A 6,448-nucleotide genomic window follows, 5' to 3' on the forward strand; every position below is an offset into this window, starting at 1 on the left:
AAATACCATCTGAGCCTTCAGTGAGTTGCAATCTTTTTGCTGGTACTGATCAGGGTGGTTGTTGTGAAACGTTGGGGTGGCTGTAGCAATTTCTTCTTTTAAAAAGATTTTATTTAGTTAGTTTTGGAGAGAAAGGGAAGGGAAGGAGAAAGAGAGGGAGAGAAATATCAGTGTGTGGTTGCCTCTCACGAACCCCCTACTGGGGACCTGGCCCGCAATGGATGAAAAACTCATTAATCCATGGGCTGAAGAGTGCATGTTATGTTGGCAAACATGAAAATAACATTAATCTCATGGTACATTTGCATCGGAGCTCTTGGGTGACCAGGTACATGGTCAATGAGTACTATTATTTCAAAAGTATTTTTTTCCTGAGCAATAGATCTCAATATTGGGCTTAAAATATCCATCCAGACTTTGTTGTTTCATCCACAGAGCACAGGCAAAGTAGATTTAGCATAATTTTTAAGAGCCCTTGGACTTTCAGAATGGTAAATGAGCACTGGCCTCAACTTAAAGTCGCCAGGTGGATTAGCCCCTAACAGGAGAGTCACCTTGTCCACTGAAGCTTTGAAGCCAGGCACTGACTTCTCCTCTCTGGCTGTGGAAGTCCTAGATGGCATCTTCTTCCAATAGAGGAAGGCCATTTTGTCTGCATTGCAAATCTGGTGTTTAGTGTAGCCACCTTCATTAATTATCTTAGCAAGGTCTCTGGAGAACTTGCTGCAGCTTCTATGCCAGCACTTGCTGATCACCTTGTGCTTTTACATTTCAAAGATGGCTTCTGCTAGCTTCAAACTTTTCTTCTGCAGCTTCCTCATCTCCCTCAGCCTTCACAGAATTGGAGAGAGTTAGGGCCTTGCTCTGGATTAGGATTTGGCCTAAGGGAGTGCCCTGACTTCCACCAAGATGGAGGCATAGGTGGAAACACTGTGCTTTCTCCCCAGAACCAAGTTTGAATACAACAAAGGTTTGGAGAATAGACACAGCCAAAGAACAGAAAATTGAATTATACGGAAGTCCGAGGACAACTAACCGTGCAACGGGGACGGTAAGAGGGGTGGAGCCAGCAGCGGAACAGGGTTGAGCAGGACAGATCCCCCGACCTAGGCGCGCAAGTGGCCCGGACCCAGTCAGGATGTGGGGCAGACTGACCACGGTCACTCATTCGCACACAGTGAGACGGACCACACAGGCCCCAGGGGGTGAGGGCTGACGGCGGTGGCACACTCGCGTGCAGTGGGACGAAACGCATGGGCCCGGTGACAGTGGCAGCTGCCGCACCTGTGGCTGCGGCAGTGGGAGGCGGCAGACGGGACACCATTGTTCCTCTTTGACCCCGCCCCCAAATACAGTGTCACAACCCAGCGACTTAGTTGCCCTGCTCTGGGGAACACCTAGGGCTCTGATCCTGCTACAGAACAGGCACGAACAGCCCAAAAGATGACGCAAGAAGAACTCAAAGTCCCATATCCGATAACTCTCAGCAACCGAGAAATTGCCAGCCTCTCAGAAGCACAATTCAAGACACTGTTTATCAGGATGCTCACAGAACTGGTTGATTATAGTCACAAATTAGAGGAACATATGAAGGCTAAACTAATTGAAATGAAGGGAGATGTCCAGGAAACCAATAGCGATGGAAAGGAAACTGGGACTCAAATCAGTGGAATGGACCAGAAGGAAGAACGAAACATCCAACCAGAAAGGAATGAAGAAATGAGAATTCAAAAAAATGAGGAGAGGCTTAGGAACCTCCAGGACATCTTTAAATGTTCCAACATCTGCATTATAGGGGTACCAGAAGGGGGAAAGAAACAGCCACGAGTGGAACACTTATTTGAACAAATAATAAAGGAGAACTTCCCCAGTCTGGCAAAGGAAATAGACTTCCAGGAAATCCAGGAAGCTCAGAGAGTCCCAAAGAAGTTGGACTCAAGAGGAACACACCAGGACACATCATAATTACATTAGCCAAGACTAAAGTGAAGGAGAGAATCCTAGAAGCAGCAAGAGATAAGGGGACAGTCACCTACAAAGGAGTACCCATCAGACTGTCAGCTGATTTCTCAAAAGAGACCTTCCAGGCAAGAAGGGGCTGGAAAGAAGTATTCCAAGTCATGAAATCCAAAGACCTACAGCCAAGATTGCTCTATCCAGCAAAACTTTCATTTAGAATGGAAGGACAGATAAAGTGCTTCTCACATAGGTTCAAGTTCAAGGAGTTCATCATCACCAAGCCCTTATTATATGAAATGCTAAAGGGACTTATCTAAGAAAAAGAAGATGAAAAATATGAACAGTGAAAGGACAGCACACTCACAGTTACTAACAACCACACCTAAAATAAAAGCAAACCTAGAGGACAGCTAGATCAGGAGTGGAACCATAGAATTGAAGAACACATGGAGGGTTAGCAACAGAGGAGTGGGAGGAGGAGAAGGGGGGAGAAGGTACAGAGAATAAGTAGCATAGGCGGTAGGTAGAAAATAGATAGGGGGGAGGACAAGAATAGTAGGGGAAATATAGAATCTAAAGAACGTGAGACACGTGGTTATAAACTAAGGGGGGGAGGGGGTGTGCGGGTAGAGGGGAATGAAGGGGGGAATAGAACAACTGTAATGGTATAATCAATAAAACATATTTTTTAAAAAAGGGAGTGCCCTGACTGATTTGATCTTCTATCCAGACCACTAAAACTTTCTCCACATCACCAACAGGCTGTTCTGCTTTCTTATCATTCATATGTTCACCAGAGCAACACTTTTAATTTCCTTCAAGGACTTTTGCTCTGCATTCACAACGTGGCTAATCATTTGGTGCAGGGTGCCTAGCTTTTGGCTTACCTTAGCTTTCAACATTCCTTCCTCACTGAGCTTAATCATTTCTAGTTTTGGGTTTAAAGTGACAGATATGTATCTCTTCCTTTCACTTGAACACTTAGAGGCCACCGTAGGGTTATCAATTGGTCTGATTTCAATGTTGCTGTGTCTCAAGGAATAGGGAAGCCCAAGGAGAGGGAGGAAGACAAGGGAATGGCCAGCCAGTGGAGCAATCAGAACACATATTTGTTCATTAAGTTTGCCGTCTTATATGGGCATAGTTCGTGCCCATATAAGAAACAACTGCAATAGCAAAGTCAAAAGTCATTGATCACAGATAACCATAGCAAATATTTTAATGAAAAAGTTTGAGCCCTGGTTGGTGTAGCTCAGTGGATTGAGCATGGGCCTGCGAACCAAAGGGTTGCTGGTTTGATTCCAGTCAGGGCACATGCCTGGCTTGTGGGCTAGGTGCCCAGTAGGGGGTGCATGGGAAGCAACCACACATTGATGTTTCTCTCCCTCTCTTTCTCCTTCCTTTCCCCTCTCTCTAAAAATAAATAAATAAAATCTTTTAAAAAAGAGAAAGAAAAAGTTTGAAATATTGCATGAATCACCAAAATGTGGCACAGAAATAAAAACTGAGCAAATGCTATTGGAGAAATGGTATGGACAGACTTGATCAATGCAGAGTTGCCACAAACCTTCAATTTGTGAGAAAAAAACCCACAATATCTATGAAGTGCAATAAAGCAGAGTGCAATAGAATGAGGTATGCCTGTATTGCTATTTTTTTAAACCAATCTCTACGAAAGCTAGGCCATAAATCTCGACAGTTAAATTCAAGGTAAAATTTAAAAGAAACCAAAAATCAAAACTATTTGCAACAAATAAGACAAAAAGTTTAAAAACCTTAAAATATAACAATTCATAACAATAAACAAGACCTTCAGATAGAGTCAAAAAACACCTAAGAACACTATGGCTGGTGTGGCTCAGTGGATTGAGTGCCGGCCTGTAAATGAAAGAAAGGGTTGCTAGTTTGATTCCCAGTCAGGGCACATGCCTGGGTTGCAGGCCAGGTCCCCATCAGGGGCCATGTGAGAGGCAACCATGTATTGATGTTTCTCTCCCTCTCTCTAAAAACAAATAAGTAAGTCTTTTGATAAAAAAACACTAAAGAAATACTAACCATTAATAAACACATTAAAAGATATTCAACTTCATATTTAATCAAAGAAACATAAACTAAAGCAATCCAGCATTTTTCTTTTATCAAATTAGCAAAGCCCTTTTTGAAGCTTGCATACCAGTTGCTGGATAGGGCGCGGTATAGCTGAGACACATTCACACTGCTGGCGGAAATAAAAATTGTTGTAGCTGTTCTGGAAAAGAATTCCATCTACATATATCATGAGCCTTCAAACAACCAGTTCCTGAGCCAGTAATCCCACTTCTGGGAATTGGTCCTAAGGAAATTACTTGAAACGCAGAAACATTTTATGCCCGAAGATTTTCACCTCAGCCTTATTATTTTTTTTATCTTTTTCCAATTTTTTTATTTAATTATTTTTCAAGTACCGTTTTCTGTCTATTACTCCCATCCCATCCCACCCCCCATCCTCCCCCCTCCTTCCCATTTCCACCCTTCTCAGTTGTTGTCCATGTATCCTTTATATAGGTTCCTCAGCCTTATTTAAAATAGTAAAACTTTAGTAGCAATGATGACTTACATTCCTTTAGAAATGGCAAATGATAAAGTGTTCATAAAGTAAGATTATGCATATCACAAAATATATATCATATTGACAAAAGCTTCAATGATTTGGAGAGGGGAAATGCTTATGTGGTTATGTTCAACAAATAGAGAAAGAACAAAAATTGCATATATAACATGATATAAACATATATATTGCATATAATTCTGGAGGAAAATAAAATATTAATTAACAATATGTCTAGGAGGTGGAATTGAGAGAGATTTAAAATTTTTTATTTGTTAATTTTTCTGTATTTTTCAGAATTCCTACAATGGACATTGTAGTAGGGTTTTAATCATAAAAAAAATTTATTATTGTTCTATTACAGCTGTATCCCAATCCCCCTCCTTTGCTGTCCCCTACGCTGCCCACCTTATTTATGTTTTTAAATCCTTGCCCTCTACTGGTGATAGCCTTGTATTACAGACCTGTGTTCCAAGGCTATTCAGTTTTATTTCTCATGCTCCCAGCATCCTGTGTTCTTCTGCAAGTCATTTACTGTGTAATGCCATCATGTCTTAAACAACAGAAAGACTTATATGCCCCACCTGCTTTCTGATGTCTGCAGGCAACTTCTCCAGCCCATGGCCCACAGTTTGTGTAACTGTTGCCCTCCAATACAGTATCCCGACTCTAATAATACTCCTAAAGGGCAGGTATTATCATGTTTTTTCATTACACAGATAAAGAGACCAAAGCCTGGAGAGACTCAAAGGAACTTGCTCAAGGCATACAGTTCTAAGCAGCAGGTGGGAATTTGAACCAGGTCCGACAGTCTCCAAAACCTGACATGTTTTCCTTTCTTCATTGAAGGACTGACCTGAGAGAGCGAATCTTCTAGAACATCGAAGTAAGACACCAGCATATTCCTGAGGGGGATTTTTGTCTATGATAGCATTTATCAAAATGTGACATACTTGTACAAAAGGGAAGGCTCCATGCTGAAGTAAGGTTAAGAAATACTGTAACTTTATCTTCTCTTCTGGAGATTTACAATGCACTTTAGCAGAATAGAGGCTTCTAAAATGTTTCATTTCTTTTATCAAGGAATTTGATCACAGGACACGTCGCCCCCTCAAAAAAAAAAACTGTTAACATTTAGCGGGACATGAATTTGAAGAGAATGTACTGATCAAGGGATAAAAAGAGCAGCTTCCCGGTATCTTCTGAAGGAAAAGTCAGAGTATAGGACAAACAGTTCACAAAGAAGATAAAGGCATCCCAGAGTCCAGTTTCATGAAGCATCAGCAGTTTGCCAAAGCCTCTCCTCATCCCGAAAAGCTCAAGATACCCTGACTACTGATAGATGTGTATAGTCTCCCTTCCTGCCTGAGTCGCACCAGGTGGCTCACCCACCACAGCCTGAGCTTGCTATGGAGCCTCTTCTGCTTTTCTCCTGAATCCCGCTGGTGGGAAGACAAAGTCAGAAGCAAGAAGACCAAATAGCAAGTATGAAGTGAGGCCGACAACACAGTTAGATGGGTGATGCTTAACAAAGTGCAAAGGCGTACACTGGAAATAACTGCAACAGGTGTCAAGGAGCATTTACTCTCTCACCACCGGCATTGTTCTAAGTGCTTTAGCTCTATTAATTTATGCAGCCGTCATAACAACCCTATTATATGTTATTATCTCTGCCCCACCCATTACATCCATGAGGAAACAGTGGCTCAGACAGGTTAGGTAACTTGCCCAAGTCTGCAAGCTACAGCCCTGAGATTTGAAACCAGGCAGACTGGCCCGGGAGTCCATCTCTTAGCCGCTAGGGTTATACTGCCCCCTTACCTAGTTTACCTCATCTCCAGAAGTGACACAAGTATCAGTCTTGTTACACACAAAAAAATCCCACACCCAGGAGTAATTTTT

The 6,448-nt window shown here is 42.2% G+C and overlaps 1 pseudogene; it reads right to left on the reverse strand.

The window, feature by feature from the left end:
* Positions 1-233: 233 nt before the first annotated feature.
* LOC118986945 (tigger transposable element-derived protein 1-like) lies at positions 234-5,854 on the reverse strand (annotated as a pseudogene).
* Between the last annotated feature and the right edge of the window lie 594 nt (positions 5,855-6,448).

Source organism: Sturnira hondurensis, unplaced genomic scaffold, assembly GCF_014824575.4.
Source record: "Sturnira hondurensis isolate 20B ecotype Veracruz unplaced genomic scaffold, ASM1482457v3 Scaffold0004711, whole genome shotgun sequence".
NCBI classification, from domain to species: Eukaryota; Metazoa; Chordata; class Mammalia; order Chiroptera; family Phyllostomidae; genus Sturnira; species Sturnira hondurensis.